This window comes from Triticum dicoccoides, chromosome 2A, assembly GCF_002162155.2.
Source record: "Triticum dicoccoides isolate Atlit2015 ecotype Zavitan chromosome 2A, WEW_v2.0, whole genome shotgun sequence".
Lineage (NCBI taxonomy): Eukaryota > Viridiplantae > Streptophyta > Magnoliopsida > Poales > Poaceae > Triticum > Triticum dicoccoides.
This window is the reverse complement of record NC_041382.1, coordinates 461,642,225-461,658,883: the sequence shown is the minus strand read 5'-3', so window position 1 is coordinate 461,658,883 and position 16,659 is coordinate 461,642,225.

Below are 16,659 nucleotides of genomic sequence, written 5' to 3'. Positions count from 1 at the left end.
AACGATTAACTGTAGCACCGGTGCATAATCAGGGAGAACACTATTATCTTGAAATTAAGTGAAGGGATCATCTTATAATGCTACCACCGTTCTAAGAAAAATATGATGCATAAAGGATAAACATCACATGCAATCAAAATATGTGACATGATATGGCCATCATCATCTTGTGCTTTTGATCTCCATCTCCAAAGCATCGTCATGATTTCCATCATCACCAACTCGACACCTTGATCTCCATCCTTGTGTCGTGGCCGTCTCACCAACTATTGCTTCTACAACTATCGCTAACGCATAGTGATAAAGTAAAGCAATTACATGGCGTTTGCATTTCATATAATAAAGAGACAACCATAAGGCTCCTGCCGGTTGCTGATATCTTACAAAACACGATCATCTCATACAATAACATTTATCACATCATGTCTTGACCATATCACATCACAACATACCCTGCAAAAACAAGTTAGATGTCCTCTACTTTGTTGTTGCAAGTTTTATGTGGCTTCTACGGGCTTCTAGCAAGAACCGTTCTTACCTACGCATAAAACCACAACGGTGCTTCGTCAAGTTTGCTGTTTAAACCTTCTTCAAGGACCGGCCGCAGTCAAATTCGATTCAACTAAAGTAGGAGAAACAGACACCCGCTAACCACCTTTATGCAAAACTAGTTGCATGTCAGTCGGTGGAACCGGTCTCATGTGCGTGGACATGTAAGGTTGGTCCGGGCCGCTTCATCCCACAATACCACCGAATCAAAATTAGATGTTGGTGGTAAGCAGTATGACTATCGCCGCCCACAACTCTTTGTGTTCTACTCGTGCATATCATCTACGCATAGACCTGGCTCATGATGCCACTTTTAGGAAACGTTGCATGGAAAAACAAAAAATATTCTACGCACACGCAATGATCTATCCATGGAGATGCATGGCAACGAGGGGGAGAGTGTGTCTACGTACCCTCGTAGACTGAAAGCAGAAGCGTTTGACAACGCGGTTGATGTACTCGAACTTCTTCTAGCTCCGACCGATCAAGCACCGAATGTACGGCACCTCCGACTTCTGCACGCGTTCAACTCGGTGACGTCCCTCGTCTTCTTCATCCAGCAAGACATCGAGGAAGTAGATGAGTTCTGTCAGGGATATACCCCGCGGTATGACCCGGCCAGATATATGACCCGGCCGAGACTTGGCGCTTCATCGGTAACCCGCCTGAAGATTGGCGACTCACTAGTTTGGTGACTCATTAGTCTGGTGACTCAATAATGACCCCGACGGCGGGTTAGATGGATGACAAGGCCCAAGGCCCAGTAGGTCGGTTCATGTTATGGAGGTCGGCTTAAGAAGAAAGATATAAGTAATATTCTCTTACAAAGGAAGCAAGACTTGGATTCCACTTGTAATAGAGTAATCCTAATCCTATTAGGACTCCACATGAAACCCGCCCCTCCAACTTATGTAAGGAGGGATAGGGCACCCCAAGAGGAACAAGTTTTAGACAGACAAGTCAATGTAGCTCTCGAGAGAGAGGTAGCCAAAGAGCACCATTGTAATCATGAACACCATGATCAATATCAATGAAGCAAGATGTAGGCTTTTACCTCCACCGTGAGGGGCCGAACCTGGGTAAAAACTCGCGTCTCTCGTCCTGCTCAACCCCTCTCAAGCTACCAGTTAGATGTGTTGGCCTCACGACTAAGTCCTTTTCACTAAGGACATCTGCCGTGACAAATCCACGTCAAGTTCCATCAGCACGATGGCGTGGTGACGGTGATGGAGAAGTGATCCGCGCAGGGCTTCGCCTAAGCACCGCGAGAATATGACCGGGGGTGTAAACTTTGGAGGGGGGCAACGCACACGGCTAACAATTGATGTTTTGTGTTCCAGGCGCCCCCATCCCTGCATATATATAGGTGGGAGGGGAGAAGAGGCAGCCAGGGGGCGCCCCAAGTAGGATTGGAATCCTACTTGGGGTTTCCCCAAGTGGCGGTCCCCCTTTCCTTTTTCCACCGGAGAAGAAAGGAAGGGGGAAGAAGAGAAGGAAGGGGGCTGAACCCCTCTTCTCCTTCTCCGATTCAGCCACCTGCCATAGGGGGGTGCGCCATCCCTTTGTGGGCTGGTGTGCTCCCCTCTCATGGCCCATATGGCCCATATATTCCCCCGGGGGGTTACCGGTACTCCGATAAATACCCGTTACATTCCGGAACACTTCTGGTGTCCGAATACTATCGTCCTATATATCAATCTTTACCTCTCGAACATTTTGAGACTCCTCGTCATGTCCGTGATCTCATTCAGGACTCCAAACAACATTCAGTGACCAAATCACATAACTCATATAATACAATATTGTCCTTGAAAGTTAAGCGTGTGGACCCTACGGGTTCGAGAACTGTGTAGACATGACCGAGATACCTCTTCGGTCAATAACCAATAGCAGAACATGGATGCCCATATTGTCTCCTACATATTCTACGAAGATCTTTATCGGTCAAACCGTTATGACAACATACGTAATTCCCTTTGTCCATCGGTATGTTACTTGCCCGAGATTCGATCGTCGGTATCTTCATACCTAGTTCAATCTCGTTACCGGTAAGTCTCTTTACTTGTTCCGTAATACATCACCTAGTGACCAATCTGGATTAGCGACTTACATGAACAATCGGGATTTCTCCAAAGTTGCAGCATTCATATTAAAGCAAGTCTTAAGCTATCACTACGTTCTCCTCTTAAGACGTGGGGGCTACAGGTAATATGGATATAAGAGAGGTACACCTTTCAAGTTCTCAGCTTTGAGAAGACCGGGTATCATATTCTTAGTGGAGAAATTTGCAAATTTTATCTCCCCTGAGCACGGAGAGCCGACTCAATGATTAGAAGTTATATTTACAGAAGGCAAGCACCAAGTCGCCACAAGATTGACCCTGGTTGGGAAAACCCACACTGTGAGGATTCATTTTATAAGGATTTGGCCTGAAAACTCAGGAAGACAATTTATATAACCCGACGTCAGTAACAATCATGACCCAATATCATCGGTTTTATAATCCGGCAGTTTTGGCAACCATAAATCGGCAAGATCTACATCTTCACGCTAGCTGAAACTCAGATGGGTATTTCAAGACCAATATTTTTGTCAAACTAGAGGATTGGAAGCCGAATTAAATGGATTATTCTTTATATTATTTTTCTGCAAGAAACCAATGTGAGAAAATTGATTTTTAAGCTGGCCTATTGACCCAAACTTTTTCAGAAGAAGTACCTGGATTTTTTGCATTGGCAAAGTTTGTGTTGGGGAACGTAGTAATTTCAAAAAATTTCCTACGCACACGCAAGATCATGGTGATGCATAGCAACGAGAGGGGAGAGTGTGATCTACGTACCCTTGTAGATCGACAACGGAAGCATTGGCACAACATGGTTGATGTAGTCGTACGTCTTCACGGTCCGACCGATCCAAGCACCGTTACTCCGGCACCTCCGAGTTCTTGGCACACGTTCAGCTCGATGACGATCCCCGGGCTCCGATCCAGCAAAGCTTCGGGGATGAGTTCCGTCAGCACGACGGCCTGGTGACGATCTTGATGTTCAACCGTCGCAGGGCTTCACCTAAGCACTGCTACAATATGACCGAGGTGTAATATCGTGGAGGGGGGCACCGCACACGGCTAAGGAACGATCACGAAGATCAACTTGTGTGTTCTAGGGTGCCCCCTGCCTCCGTATATAAAGGAGCCAAGGGGAGGGGGCGGCCGGCCAAGGAGGGGCGCGCCAAGGGGGAGTCCTACTCCCACCGGGAGTAGGACTCCCTTCTTTCCTAGTTGGAGAAGGAGAAGGGGGGAAAGAGGAGGAAGAGGGAAAGGAAAAAGGGGGGGGGGCGCCCCCCTTCCCTTGTCCTATTAGGACTAGGAAGGGGTGGGGCGTGCGGCCACCTCTTGCCTCCTTTCCTCTTCTCCCTCAAGGCCCATGTAGGCCCAATAACCCCCCAGGGGTTTCGGTAACCTCCCGGTACTCCGGTAAAATCCCAATTTCACCCGGAACGATTCCGATATACAAATATAGGCTTCCAATATATCGATCTTTATGTCTCGACCATTTCGAGACTCCTCGTCATGTCCATGATCACATCCGGGACTCCGAACAAACTTCGGTACATCAAAATGCATAAACTCATAATGAAACTGTCATCGTAACATTAAGCATGCGGACCCTACGGTTCGAGAACAATGTAGACATGACCGAGACACGTCTCCGGTCAATAACCAATAGCGGGACCTGGATGCCCATATTGGATCCTACATATTCTACGAAGATCTTTATCGGTCAGACCACATAACAACATACGTTGTTCCCTTTGTCATCGATATGTTACTTGCCCGAGATTCGATCGTCGGTATCTCAATACCTAGTTCAATCTCATTACCGGCAAGTCTCTTTACTCGTTTCGTAATACATCATCTCACAACTAACTCATTAGTTGCAACGCTTGCAAGGCTTATGTGATGTGCATTACCGAGAGGGCCCAGAGATACCTCTCCGACAATCGGAGTGACAAATCCTAATATCGAAATACGCCAACCCAACATGTACCTTTGGAGACACCTGTAGAGCGCCTTTATAATCACCCAGTTACGTTGTGACGTTTGGTAGTACACAAAGTGTTCCTCCGGCAAACGGGAGTTGCATAATCTCATAGTCATAGGAACATGTATAAGTCATGAAGAAAGCAATAGCAACATACTAAACGATCGAGTGCTAAGCTAATGGAATGGGTCATGTCAATCAGATCATTCACCTAATGATGTGATCCCGTTAATCAAATAACAACTCTTTGTCCATGGTTAGGAAACATAACCATCTTTGATTAACGAGCTAGTCTAGTAGAGGCATACTAGTGACACTCTGTTTGTCTATGTATTCACACATGTATTATGTTTCCGGTTAATACAATTCTAGCATGAATAATAAACATTTATCATGATATAAGGAAATAAATAATAACTTTATTATTGCCTCTAGGGCATATTTCCTTCAGTCTCCCACTTGCACTAGAGTCAATAATCTAGTTTACACAGTAATGATTCTAACACCCATGGAGCCTTGGTGCTGATCATGTTTTGCTCGTGGAAGAGGCTTAGTCAACGGGTCTGCTACATTCAGATCTGTATGTATCTTGCAAATCTCTATGTCTCCCACCTGGACTAGATCCCGGATGGAATTGAAGCGTCTCTTGATGTGCTTGGTTCTCTTGTGAAATCTAGATTCCTTTGCCAAGGCAATTGCACCAGTATTGTCACAAAAGATTTTCATTGGACCCGATGCACTAGGTATGACACCTAGATCGGATATGAACTCCTTCATCCAGACTCCTTCATTTGCTGCTTCCGAAGCAGCTATGTACTCCGCTTCACATGTAGATCCCGCCACAACGCTTTGTTTAGAACTGCACCAACTGACAGCTCCACCGTTTAATATAAACACGTATCCGGTTTGCGATTTAGAATCGTCCGGATCAGTGTCAAAGGTTGCATCAACGTAGCCTTTTACGATGAGCTCTTTGTCACCTCCATATATGAGAAACATATCCTTAGTCCTTTTCAGGTATTTCAGGATGTTCTTGACCGCTGTCCAGTGATCCACTCCTGGATCACTTTGGTACCTCCCTGCTAGACTTATAGCAAGGCACACATCATGTCTGGTACACAGCATTGCATACATGATAGAGCCTATGGCTGAAGCATAGGGAACATCTTTCATTTTCTCTCTATCTTCTGTAGTGGTCGGGCATTGAATCTTACTCAACTTCACACCTTGTAACACAGGCAAGAACCCTTTCTTTGCTTGATCCATTTTGAACTTCTTCAAAACTTTGTCAAGGTATGTGCTTTGTGAAAGTCCAATTAAGCGTCTTGATCTATCTCTATAGATCTTAATTCCTAATATGTAAGTAGCTTCACCGAGGTCTTTCATTGAAAAACTCTTATTCAAGTATCCCTTTATGCTATCCAGAAATTCTATATCATTTCCAATTAGTCATATGTCATCCACGTATAATATCAGAAATGCTACAGAGCTCCCACTCACTTTCTTGTAAATACAGGCTTCTCCAAAAGTCTGTATAAAACCAAATGCTTTGATCATACTATCAAAGCGTTTATTCCAACTCCGAGAGGCTTGCACTAGTCCATAAATGGATCGCTGGAGCTTGCACACTTTGTTAGCTCCCTTTGGATCGACAAAACCTTCTGGTTGCATCATATACATCTCTTCTTCCAGAAATCCATTCAGGAATGCAGTTTTGACATCCATCTGCCAAATTTCATAATCATAAAATGCGGCAATTGCTAACATGATTCGGACAGACTTAAGCATCGGTACGGGTGAGAAGGTCTCATCGTAGTCAATCCCTTGAACTTGCCGAAAACCTTTTGCGACAAGTCGAGCTTTGTAGACAGTAATATTACCGTCAACGTCAGTCTTCTTCTTGAAGATCCATTTATTCTCAATTGCTTGCCGATCATCGGGCAAGTCAACCAAAGTCCATACTTTGTTCTCATACATGGATCCCATCTCAGATTTCATGGTTTCAAGCCATTTTGCGGAATCTGGGCTCACCATCGCTTCTTCATAGTTCGTAGGTTCATCATGATCTAGTAGCATGACTTCCAGAACAGGATTACCGTACCACTCTGGAGCGGATCTCACACTGGTTGATCTACGAGGTTCAGTAGTATCTTGTTCTGAAGTTTCATGATCATCATCATTAGCTTCCTCACTAACTGGTGTAGGTGTCACAGAAACAGGTTTTTGTGATGTACTACTTTCCAATAAGGGAGTAGGTACAGTTACCTCGTCAAGTTCTACTTTCCTCCCACTCACTTCTTTCGAGAGAAACTCCTTCTCCAGAAAGTTTCTGAATTTAGCAGCAAAAGTCTTGCCATCGGATCTGTGATAGAAGGTGTATCCAATAGTTTCCTTTGGATATCCTACGAAGACACATTTCTCCGATTTGGGTTCGAGCTTATCAGATTGAAGCTTTTTCACATAAGCATCGCAGCCCCAAACTTTCAGAAACGACAACTTTGGTTTCTTGCCAAACCACAGTTCATAAGGCGCCGTCTCAACGGATTTTGATGGTGCCCTATTTAACGTGAATGCGGCCGTCTCTAGAGCGTATCCCCAAAACGATAGCGGTAAATCAGTAAGGGACATCATAGATCGCACCATCTCTAGTAAAGTACGATTACGACGTTCGGACACACCATTACGCTGTGGTGTTCCGGGTGGCGTGAGTTGCGAAACTATTCCACAATTTTTCAAATGTACACCAAACTCGTAGCTCAAATATTCTCCTCCGTGATCAGATCGTATGAATTTTATTTTCTTGTTACGATGATTTTCAACTTCACTCTGAAATTCTTTGAACTTTTCAAATGTTTCAGACTTGTGTTTCATTAAGTAGATATACCCATATCTGCTTAAGTCATCTGTGAAGGTGAGAAAATAACGATATCCGCCACGAGCCTCAACGTTCATCGGACCACATACATCTGTATGTATGATTTCCAACAAATCTATTGCTCTCTCCATAGTACCGGAGAACGGTGTTTTTGTCATCTTACCCATAAGGCACGGTTCGCAAGTACCAAGTGATTCATAATCAAGTGGTTCCAAAAGCCCATCAGTATGGAGTTTCTTCATGCGCTTTATACCGATATGACCCAAACAGCAGTGCCACAAATAAGTTGCACTATCATTATCAACTCTGCATCTTTTGGCTTCAACACTATGAATATGTGTGTCACCACTATCGAGATTTAATAAAAATAGACCAATCTTTAAGGGTGCATGTCCATAAAAGATATTACTCATATAAATAGAACAACCATTATTCTCAGATTTAAATGAATAACCGTCTCGCATCAAACAAGATCCAGATATAATGTTCATGCTTAACGCTGGCACCAAATAACAATTATTTAGGTCTAATATTAATCCCGAAGGTAGATGTAGAGGTAGCGTGCCGACTGCGATCACATCGACTTTGGAACCATTTCCCACGCGCATCGTCACCTCGTCCTTAGCCAATCTTCGCTTAATCCGTAGTCCCTGTTTCGAGTTGCAAATATTAGCAACAGAACCAGTATCAAATACCCAGGTGCTACTGCGAGCCTTAGTAAGATACACATCAATAACATGTATATCACATATACCTTTCTTCACCTTGCCATCCTTCTTATCCGCCAAATACTTGGGGCAGTTCCGCTTCCAGTGACCAGTCTGCTTGCAGTAGAAGCACTCAGTCTCAGGCTTAGGTCCAGACTTGGGTTTCTTCTCTTGAGCAACAACTTGTTTGCTGTTCTTCTTGAAGTTCCCCTTTTCTTCCCTTTGCCCTTTTTCTTGAAACTGGTGGTCTTATTGACCATCAACACTTGATGCTCCTTCTTCATTTCTACCTCCGCAACCTTTAGCATTGCGAAGAGCTCGGGAATTGTCTTATCCATTCCTTGCATGTTATAGTTCATCACGAAGCTCTTGTAGCTTGGTGGCAGTGATTGAAGAATTCTATCAATGATGCTATCATTCGGAAGAGTAACTCCCAGTTGAATCAAGTGATTGTTATACCCAGACATTCTGAGTATATGCTCACTGACAGAACTACTCTCCTCCATCTTGCACCTGTAGAACTTATTGGAGACTTCATATCTCTCAATCCGGGCATTTGCTTGAAATATTAACTTCAACTCCTGGAACATCTCATATGCTCCATGACGTTCAAAACATCGTTGAAGTCCCGATTCTAAGCCGTAAAGCATGGCACACTGAACTATCGAGTAGTCATCAGCTTTGCTCTGCCAGACATTCATAACATCTGGTGTTGCTCCAGCAGCAGGCCTGGCACCCAGCGGTGCTTCCAGGACGTAATTCTTCTGTGCAGCAATGAGGATAATCCTCAAGTTACGGACCCAGTCCGTGTAATTGCTACCATCATCTTTCAACTTTGCTTTCTCAAGGAACGCATTAAAATTCAACGGAACAACAGCACGGGCCATCTATCTACAATGAAACATACATAAGCAAGATACTATCAAGTACTAAGTTCATGATAAATTTAGGTTCAATTAATCATATTACTTAAAGAACTCCCACTTAGATAGACATCCCTCTAATCCTCTAAGTGATTACGTGATCCAAATCAACTAAACCATGTCCGATCATCACGTGAGATGGATTAGTTTCATTGGTGAACATCACTATGTTGATTATATCTACTATATGATTCATGCTCGACCTTTCGGTCTCCGTGTTCCGAGGCCATATCTGTATATGCTTGGCTCGTCAAGTATAACCTGAGTATTCCGTGTGTGCAACTGTTTTGCACCCGTTGTATTTGAACATAGAGCCTATCACACCCGATCATCACGTGGTGTCTTAGCACGAAGAACTTTCGCAACGGTGCATACTCAGGGAGAACACTTCTTGATAATTAGTGAGAGATCATCTTATAATGCTACCGTCAATCAAAGCAAGATAAGATGCATAAAAGATAAACATCACATGCAATCAATATAAGTGATATGATATGGCCATCATCATCTTGTGCTTGTGATCTCCATCTTCGAAGCACCGTCGTGATCACCATCGTCACCGGCGTGACACCTTGATCTCCATCGTAGAATCGTTGTCGTCTCGCCAATCTGCTTCCACGACTATCGCTACCGCTTAGTGATAAAGTAAAGCATTACAGCGCGATTGCATTGCATACAATAAAGCGACAACCATATGGCTCCTGCCAGTTGCCGATAACTCGGTTACAAAACATGATCATCTCATACAATAAAATTTAGCATCATGTCTTGACCATATCACATCACAACATGCCCTGCAAAAACAAGTTAGACGTCCTCTACTTTGTTGTTGCAAGTTTTACATGGCTGCTACGGGCTTAAGCAAGAACCAATCTTACCTACGCATCAAAACCACAACGATAGTTTGTTGGTGCTGTTTTAACCTTCGCAAGGACCGGGCGTAGCCACACTCGGTTCAACTAAAGTTGGAGAAACTGTCACCCGCAAGCCACCTATGTGCAAAGCACGTCGGGAGAACCGGTCTCGCGTAAGCGTACGCGTAATGTCGGTCCGGGCCGCTTCGTCCAACAATACCGCTGAACCAAAGTATGACATGCTGGTAAGCAGTATGACTTATATCGCCCACAACTCATTTGTGTTCTACTCGTGCATATAACATCAACATATAAAACCTAGGCTCGGATGCCACTGTTGGGGAACGTAGTAATTTCAAAAAATTTCCTATGCACACACAAGATCATGGTGATGCATAGCAACGAGAGGGGAGAGTGTGATCTACATACCCTTGTAGATCGACAACGGAAGCGTTGGCACAACGTGGTTGATGTAGTCGTACGTCTTCACGGTCCGACCAATCCAAGCACCGTTACTCCGGCACCTCCGAGTTCTTGGCACACGTTCAGCTCGATGACGATCCTCGGGCTCCGATCCAGCAAAGCTTCGGGGATGAGTTCCGTCAGCACGACGGCGTGGTGACGATCTTGATGTTCAACCGTCGCAGGGCTTCGCCTAAGCACTGCTACAATATGACCGAGGTGTAATATCGTGGAGGGGGGCACCGCACACGGCTAAGGAACAATCACAAAGATCAACTTGTGTGTTCTAGGGTGCCCCCCTGCCCCCGTATATAAAGGAGCCAAGGGGAGGGGCCGGCCGGCCAAGGAGGGGCGCGCCAAGGAGTAGGACTCCCTTCTTTCCTAGTTGGAGAAGGAGAAGGGGGGAAAGAGGAGGAAGAGGGAAAGGAAAGGGGGGGGGGGCGCCGCCCTCCTTCCCTTGTCCTATTCGGACTAGGAAGGGGTGGGGCGTGCGGCCACCTCTTGCCTCCTTTCCTCTTCTCCCTCAAGGCCCATGTAGGCCCAATAACCCCCCGGGGGTTTCGGTAACCTCCCGGTACTCCGGTAAAATCCCGATTTCACCCGGAACGATTCCGATATCCAAATATAGGCTTCCAATATATCGATCTTTATGTCTCGACCATTTCGAGACTCCTCATCATGTCCATGATCACATTCGGGACTCCGAACAAACTTCGGTACAACAAAATGCATAAACTCATAATGAAACTGTCATCGTAATGTTAAGCGTGCGGACCCTATGGTTCGAGAACAATGTAGACATGACCGAGACACGTCTCCGGTCAATAACCAATAGCGGGACCTGGATTCCCATATTGGCTCCTACATATTCTACGAAGATCTTGATCGGTCAGACCGCATAACAACATACGTTGTTCCCTTTGTCATCGGTATGTTACTTGCCCGAGATTGGATCGTCGGTATCTCAATACCTAGTTCAATCTCGTTACCGGCAACTCTCTTTACTCGTTTCGTAATACATCATCTCACAACTAACTCATTAGTTGCAATGCTTGCAAGGCTTATGTGATGTGCATTACCGAGAGGGCCCAGAGATACCTCTCTGACAATCGGAGTGACAAATCCTAATCTCGAAATACGCCAACCCAACATGTACCTTTGGAGACACCTGTAGAGCACCTTTATAATCACCCAGTTACGTTGTGACGTTTGGTAGTACACAAAGTGTTCCTCTGGCAAACGGGAGTTGCATAATCTCATAGTCATAGGAACATGTATAAGTCATGAAGAAAGCAATAGCAACATACTAAACGATCGGGTGCTAAGCTAATGGAATGGGTCATGTCAATTAGATCATTCACCTAATGATGTGATCCCGTTAATCAAATAACAACTCTTTGTTCATGTTAGGAAACATAACCATCTTTGATTAACGAGCTAGTCTAGTAGAGGCATACTAGTGACACTCTGTTTGTCTATGTATTCACACATGTATTATGTTTCCGGTTAATACAATTCTAGCATGAATAATAAACGTTTATCATGATATAAGGAAATAAATAATAACTTTATTATTGCCTCTAGGGCATATTTCCTTCAGTTTGAACATATCTGGTAAAGGGGATTTGCTATGAGATCATGGACACGTATCAAAAAGGAAATGACAAGGACTTAAGGATGATTAGGTGCCGGTTCAGAAAAACTTTTAACCCGGAGCACAACCTGTCAAATTTGTTCTTGTGTTTATTTTGCAAGATTAGTTTAACATGGATAAATCCAAATTAAAGTGGGGGCTATTGTCGGGGATATACCCTATGGTATGACCCGGCTAGATATATGACCCAGCCAAGACTTGGCGCTTCATTGGTAACCCACATGAAGACTGGCGACTCACTGGTTTGGCGATTCATTAGTCTGGCGACTCAATAATGACCCCGATGGTGGGTCAGATGGATGACAAGGCCCAAGGCCCAGTAGGCCGGCTTAAGAAGAAAGATATAAGGAATATTCCCTTACAAAGGAAGCAAGAATAGGTTTCCACTTGTAATAGATTAGTCCTAATCCTACTAGGACTCGACATGTGACCTGCCCCTCCAACTTATATAAGGAGGGGCATGGCACCCCAAGAGGAACAAGTTTTAGACAGAAAAGTCAATAGCTCTCGAGATAGAGGTAGCCAAAGAGCACCATTGTAATCATAAACACCATGATCAATATCAATGAAGCAAGATGTAGGCTTTTACCTCCACCATGAGGGGCGAACCTGGGTAAAAACTCGCGTCTCTCATCCCGCCCAACCCCTCTCAAGCTACCAGTTAGATGTGTTGGCCTCATGACTAAGTCCTTTTCACTAAGGACATCTGTCGTGACAAATACACATCAAGTTCCATTATCACGACGGCGTGGTGACGGTGATGGTGAAGTGATCCATGCAGGGCTTCACCTAAGCACCACGAGAATATGACCGGGGGTGTAGACTTTGGAGGGCGGCATCGCACACGACTAACAATTGATGTTGTGTGTTCTAGGCACCCCCATCCCCACATATATATAGGTGGGAGGGGAGGGGAGGCAGCCAGGGGGAGCCCCAAGTAGGATCCGAATCCTACTTGGGGTTTCCCCAAGTGGCGCCCCCTTTCCTTTTTCCACTGGAGAAGAAAGAAGGGGGAAGAAGAGAAGGAAGGGGGGCCAAACCCCCTCTTCTCCTTCTCCTATTCAGCCACCTGCCATAGGGGGGTGCGCCACCCCTTTGTGGGCTGGTGTGCTCCCCTCTCATGGCCCATATGGCCCATATATTCCCCCGGGGGGTTACGGTACTTCGATAAATACCCGTTACATTCCGGAACACTTCTGGTGTCCGAATACTATCGTCCTATATATCAATCTTGACCTCTCGACCATTTTGAGACACCTCGTCATGTTCGTGATCTCATCTGGGACTCCGAACAAAATTTGTTCACCTAATCACATAACTCATATAATACAATATCGTCATTGAACGTTAAGCGTGTGGACCCTACGGGTTCGAGAACTATCTAGACATGACCCAGACACCTCTTCGGTCAATAACCAATAGCGGAACCTGGATGCCCATATTGTCTCCTACATATTCTACGAAGATCTTTATCGGCCAAACCGTTATGACAACATACGTAATTCCCTTTGTCCAATGGTATGTTACTTGCCCGAGATTCGATCGTTGGTATCTTCATACCTAGTTCAATCTCGTTACCGGTAAGTCTCTTTACTTGTTCCGTAATACATCACCTAGTGACCAATCTGGATTGGTGACTTACATGAACAATCCAGATTTCTCCAAAGTTGCAGCATTTATATAAAGGAAGTCTTAAGCTATCACTACATTCTCCTCTTATGACTTGGGTGCTACAGGTAATATGCATAAAAGAGAGGTACACCTTTCAAGTTCTCAGCTTTGAGAAGACCTGGTATCATATTCTTAGTGGAGAAATTTGCAAATTTTATCTCCCCTGAGATATTCATAGAAGGGCATGGAGAGTCGACTCAATGATTGGAAGTTATATTTACAGAAGGCAAGCACCAAGGCACCACAAGATTGATTTGGGCTGGGAAAACCCAGACTGTGAGGATTCATTTTATAAGGATTTGGCCTGAAAACTCAGGAAGACAAATTATATAACCCAGCATTTGTAACAATCATGACCCGATATCATCGGTTTTATAATCCAGCAATTTTGGCAATCATAAATCGGCAAGATCTACATCTTCAAGCTGGCTGAGAATCAGATGGGTATTTCTAGACCAATATTTTGTCAAACTAGAGGATTGGAAGCCGAATTAAATGGATTATTCTTTATAATATTTTTCTGCAAGAAACCAATGTGAGCAAATTAATTTTTAAGCTGGCCTATTGACCCGAACTTTTTCAGAAGAAGTACCTGGATTTTTTGCATTGGCAAAGTTTGAACATATCTGCTAAAGGGGATTTGCTATGAGATCATGGACACATATCAAGAAGGAAATGACAAGGACTTAAGGATGATTAGGTGCCGGTTCAGAAAAACTTTTAACCCGGAGAACAACCTGTCAAATTTGTTCTTGTGTTTATTTTGCAGGATCAGTTTAACATGGATAAATCCAAATTAAAGTGGGGGCTAATGTCGGGGATTAACCCTGCGGTATGACCCGACCAAGACTTGGCGATTCATCAGTAACCCGCCTGAAGACTAGCGACTCACTGGTTTGGCGACTCAATAATGACCCCAACGGTGGTTCAGATGGATGACAAGGCCCAAGGCCCAGTAGGCCGGTTCATGTTATAGAGGTCGGCTTAAGAAGAAAGATATAAGGAATATTCCCTTACAAAGGAATCAAGACTACGATTCCACTTGTAATAGAGTAGTCCTAATCCTACTAGGACTCCACTCGTAACCTGCCCCTCCAACTTATATAAGGAGGGACAGGGCACCCCATGAGGAACAAGTGTTAGACAGACAAGTCAATAGCTCTCGAGATTGAGGTAGCCAAAGAGCACCATTGTAATCATGAACACCATGATCAATATCAATGAAGCAGGATGTAGGCTTTTACCTCCACCGTGAGGGGCCGAACCTGGGTAAAAACTCGCGTCTCTCGTCCCGTTCAACCCCTCTCAAGCTACCAATTAGATGCGTTGTCCTCACGACTAAGTCCTTTTCCCTAAGGACATCTGTCATGACAAATCCACGACAAGTTCTGTCAGCCCGACGGCGTGGTGATCGTGATGGTGAAGTGATCCACATAGGGGTTCGCTTAAGCACCGCGAGAATATGACCGGGGTGTAAACTGTGGAGGGGGCGCCGCACACGGCTAACAATTGATGTTGTGTGTTCTAGGCGCCCCCTCCCCACATATATATAGGTGGGAGGGAAGGAGAGGCATCCAGGGGGCACCCCAAGTAGGATCCGAATCCTACTTCAGGTTTCCCCAAGTGGCGCCCTCTTTCCTTTTTCCATCGGAGAAGAAAGGAAGGGGGAGAAGAGAAGGAAGGGGGTGAAATCCATCTTCTCCTTCTCCTATTCGTTCACCTGCCATAGGGGGGTGCGCCACCCCTTGTGGGCTGGTGTGCTCCCCTCTCATGGCCCATATATTCCCCCCCGGGGGTCCCGGTACTCCGATAAATACCCGATACATTCCGGAACACTTCCGGTGTCCGAATACTATCGTTCTATATATCAATCTTTACCTCTAGACCCTTTCGAGACTCCTCATCATGTCCATGATCTCATCCAGGACTCCGAACAACATTAGGTCACAAAATCACATAACTCATATAATACAATATCGTCGTCGAACGTTAAGCGTGCGGACCCTACGGGTTTGAGAACTATGTAGACATGACCGAGACACCTCTCCGGTCTATAACCAATAGAGGAACCTGGATGCCCATATTGGCTCCTACATATTCTACAAAGATCCTTAACGATCGAACCGTTATGACAACATACGTAATTCCCTTTGTCCATCGGTACGTTACTTGCCCGAGATTCGATCGTCGGTATCTTCATACCTAGTTTAATCTCGTTACCGGTAAGTCTCTTTACTTGTTCTGTAATACATCACCTAGTGACCAACTCCCTAGTCATTTGCTTGCAAGCTTATGATGTATTACTGAGAGGGCCCAGAGATACCTCTCCGATACTCGGAGTGACAAATCCTAATCTCGATCTATGCCAACCCAACAAACACCTTCGGAGATACCTATAGAGCATCTTTATGATCATCTAGTTATGTTGGACGTTTGATAGCAACAAGGCATTCCTTCGATGGGAGTTGCATAATCTCATAGTCGAAGGAATATGTATTTGACATGAAGAAGGCAATAGAAATAAAACTGAACGATCATGCTAAGCTAATGGATGGGTCTTGTCCATCACATCATTCCCCTAATGATGTGATCCCGCTATCAAATGACAACTCATGTCCATGGTTTGGAAACCTTAAACATCTTTGATCAACGAGCTAATCTAGTAGAGGCTCACTAGGGACACGGTGTTTGTTTATGTATTCACACATGTATTTAAGTTTCCGATCAATATAGTTCTAGCATGAAATAAACCTTTGTCATGAATAAGGAAACATAAAATAACAACATTATTATTGCCTCTAGGGAATATTTCCTTCACGTACCACCCACAATTAGTCCCTCGAACCGAAGACCGAAAGGACGGCCTCTCTGCTTGGTTGCAAGTGTGCAACCTTCATGATCTGGCAACGCTTCGCCGCCCAGAG